Source organism: Lissotriton vulgaris, unplaced genomic scaffold (assembly GCF_964263255.1).
Source record: "Lissotriton vulgaris unplaced genomic scaffold, aLisVul1.2 SCAFFOLD_4911, whole genome shotgun sequence".
In the NCBI taxonomy this organism is placed as follows: Eukaryota; Metazoa; Chordata; class Amphibia; order Caudata; family Salamandridae; genus Lissotriton; species Lissotriton vulgaris.
Genome location: NW_028244897.1, coordinates 109157 through 113084, shown reverse-complemented (window position 1 = coordinate 113084; position 3928 = coordinate 109157).

The window sequence follows — 3928 nt, the reverse complement described above, 5'->3', positions numbered from 1 at the left end:
TACAGTTGAGTAGAGCCATACTAAGCCTACGAGGTTTCAGGGAGAGACGAGGGGAGAGCTTGTATGGACAGTGTACACAGCAGGACTGTCCTTCCTTTAATGATAGAGTACTGTGGCAGGGGGCGGTTGCACCTCTTAGGTTGAGGAGAGTTTCCCGGGTGTACCTCCGAGGGGATGGAACAAATGCAGGGGTCATGGGCTCTGGGCTCGGTCTGGCGCGGACGGGCGCAGACGGGCTTGCCTTAGGCGCGCCTTCGGCGCACAAACGGAGCGCCCGCTGCGCTCGTCCGCTGCGCTTCCGGTGGATGCACATGTTTTATGCCGGAAGGAGGGGAATGGATGGGTGTGGCCTAAAAAGGGGCGTGGCCTCTCTTCTGGCCGGTAAGGGCGTCAAGGGGAGTGTTGTGGGAGGCTGCGCGGCAGCGCTAAGATCCGCTGTGCGTGCCTGTCCAATACGAGCGAGTGCTCTGAAAGTGATCTCACTAGCTGGTGAGTTTTAAAAAAGAACAAGTTATTTGTGACAATCAAATTTTAAAAATAGAGTAAGTGCGCGAGTAATGCTCCCGGCTTCCGCCTCAGGAGATAGGTCTGTCTAGAGAGTCGCTTGTATTCAACGTTTTTGTACTTGGCAACGATGGGCATGGCCTAAAAAGGGGCATGGCCTCTCTCGTGGCCGGTAATGGCGTCAGGGGGAGTGTTGTGGGAGGCTGCGCGGCAGCGCTAAGATCCGCTGTGCGTGCCTGTCCAATGCGATTATAATTATTGGTTTTCCTGGTGGTCTAGTTAGGCTCTTGTGGACTTTAGGTATAAAGTAAATGTAAGGGAGTCGGGACTAGAGGGTGATCTCTTTTGATGAACTTGAACTCATCCCCACTCAACAATCCTATTCCCTACCATGCCACCAGATTTCTGCATAGATTTTCCTGCATTGTCCTGTATTTAAGTGGATTACTCTTCCTGTAGCATTGGATGTCATCCAATTAGCTAAATGCTTCTTGTAAATAGTCTTTTATCGGCCATAAGACAATGTTTCCGCCTTTATCAGAATTGCGGATTACCAATTCTGCTTTTTGTAGTTTTTTTAACAATTGATTCAATTTCCTTTCTTGGCTTGTGTATTTCTTGCTCTTATCACTGTTCGCATGGGCCAGTTTCTTAATTTGCGCCACCGATGATTCACTGAAGGTATCCAATCCATCATGTGCTGCCAGGGGGATGTACTTAGATTTTGGTTTGAATGAGGTAGTTGGTTTTGTCTGGCCACTCATTAGAACTCTTTCCTGTGTTCCTAGGCTATCTTCATTGCCCAGTTGACACATATCATGGATTAGTCCAATGTCACTGACAGTCAGTTCTGTGGATCTCACTTCAGACTCTGGCTTGCCTGCACCAATGGGTGTCGATTTATGCAGGAACTGTTTTTTAAGTTTAAGTTTACGTATGTATTGGTAAATATCTGCCCTGGTTCTTGTGTAACAGAAATTTGTTTCTGGGCAATAACTCAGACCCAAGCTTAATAATTGGTTTTCTGCTGCCGTCAGTTCTACGGTACTCAAATTGATAATAGATTTCGATTGTGTTTCTTGAGACATACTCCCATTGCAGTCCTGCGGCTCTCCAATATTTCTTATTGGGGTTTCATTTGGGTTCCCCCCTGACCCCGACCCCGTTTGCTTGGATCTCCTTTGTTTTGCAGCATTGCGCCTGCCCCTCCTGCGCTGGGCTTTTGTTGCACCGCTTTGCCCTGGAATCGCTATCTCAAAGTGTCTTTTCTGTTTTGTTTTAAAATGTCCAGCTCTTCCCCCAGAATCAGTTTAATATTGGCCAGTCTCCTTGCATCCTCATTGTCAGACCAACTCTCTGCAGCCGAGCTGTTTATTGACGACTCATCAGTTACTGCTTTGGCAGCTCCTGTGTTGGTGGGGCTGCGTTTACTCGCTGTGGCCACTCTAAGATTGTCGTAGCGGTGTGCAAATGTAAATATTTGCCCGTTGGCATAATCGTCCCTGTCCCTTTTGAACTTATAGATCTTTCTAGTCTTTATTTTTTCCTCCTCTTTGGCCAATCTGGCTAGCATGTCTTGGAGCTACTGGTAGCTACTGGTAGCTCGCGATTGACTAGTTGGAGACACCTGGTATTCAGCATCCTATGAGGCATACAATATAGCACTGTAAAGTGCTCTGATGCCGTTGGCCCTGTTAAGGTGGCGACATTTCCATCATCAATTTGCAGGACACTTTGCATGTGTGGAGACAATTTGTGTGCATCTAAAGACATTTGCTTCGGGGGTTAAGAATCACTGAGCACATTTTTACGGTTCATTCCATAATAACGTCTTTTAAATCATTAAATCAGACTACTAGTCTCTTAAAAAAATATAGACCTGGCCGACCAGAGAGTCCAGTTTTAGAGATCCAATCCCTGTACCACCTCCTGGAAGTAGCTTGTTATCGCTAACTTTTGTGAGTTAATTGTATAAATAGAGTAACTTAGATATTGAACTGTCATTAAATAGTATTTGAGAATCTGGGGCACCAATTGTAAATAACAGTATCTACACTAAAACAAACATTCTTAAATCAGTTTGTGAATGATGTACCAGAAAGGCCTGATAGGCCACTTACACCTTCTGTGATGTCATCAGTGATGTCATTTGAGATGTCATCAGTGATGTCACTGACCATGTCATGAATGATCTAATATGTGACATCATTTATTTATTTATTTATTTTTGCAATTTTTAAAGCGCTACAATTACCCGTGGGTGTCTCGGCGCTAATGGCTAGGAGCTGATACCGGTGATTAGATCTCTAAGCAGAAGTTGAATTGATTTATAGTTAGTTATGTCGTTGAGAGAACAACCAAGTCTTTAGTTGCTTTCTGAAGACAATCAGAGATGGGCTGGTTTTTATATTAAGAGGGAGGGAGTTCCATAATTTAGCAGCAGCTATAGTAAAACATCTGTCTCCCCAGTTAACTTTCCTTGTTCTGGGTATCTGCAGCAGATGAGCCGTGTTGGAACGAAGCGTTCTGGGAGTTGCCAAAGGCTTAAAGGAATTTTTAAGGAATTTGGGTCCCGTGTTGTTTATTGCCTTGTAGACAATACAAAGGGCCTTGAACTTCGTGCGACTTCTGACTGGAAGCCAGTGCAATTGATCCAGATGTCCAGAGACCGAGCTGTATTTAGGAATGGTCAATAAGACTCTGGCAGCAGCATTTTGTATCATTTGTAATTTGGAAATAACCTTTTTTTGTGCATTGAGGAGGAGGGCATTGCAATAATCAGTACGTGAAAACACCAGCGTAGATATAAGTGTTTTGCCTGCAGTTATAGGAAGATATGGAAGAAGTTTCTTTATTTTCCTTAAGATGTTAAAAGATGATGATACTACAGCATTCAGCAGCATCAGCAGTGGATTGCGGGTGCGCGAAATATAGTTAGTACAACTAACTACATAGGAGCAATTTCAATGGTTTTGTATGAGTGAAATGTCCAGCTAACTATAACACCCCTAAAACTTTGTTTTTTGAGTGAATTTCAAAGGTTTTTTTAATGCTAATTCCTAACTATATAAGGCCTGAAACGTATGTTTTTTTCAGTGAATTTCAAAGGTTTTTTAAATGCTAATTCCTAACTATATAAGGCCTGAAACCTATGGTTTTTTCAGTGAATTTGCAAGGTTTTTTAAATGCTAATTCCTAACTATATAAGGCCTGAAACCTATGGTTTTTTTCAGGGAATTTGCAAGGTTTTTTAAATGCTAATTCCTAACTATATAAGGCCTGAAACCTATGGTTTTTTCACTGAATTTCAAAGGTTTTTTTAATGCTAATTTCTAACTATATAAGGCCTGAAACCTATGTATTTTTTAGTGAATTTCAATGGTTTTTTAAATGCTAATTTCTAACTATATCAGGCCTGAAACCA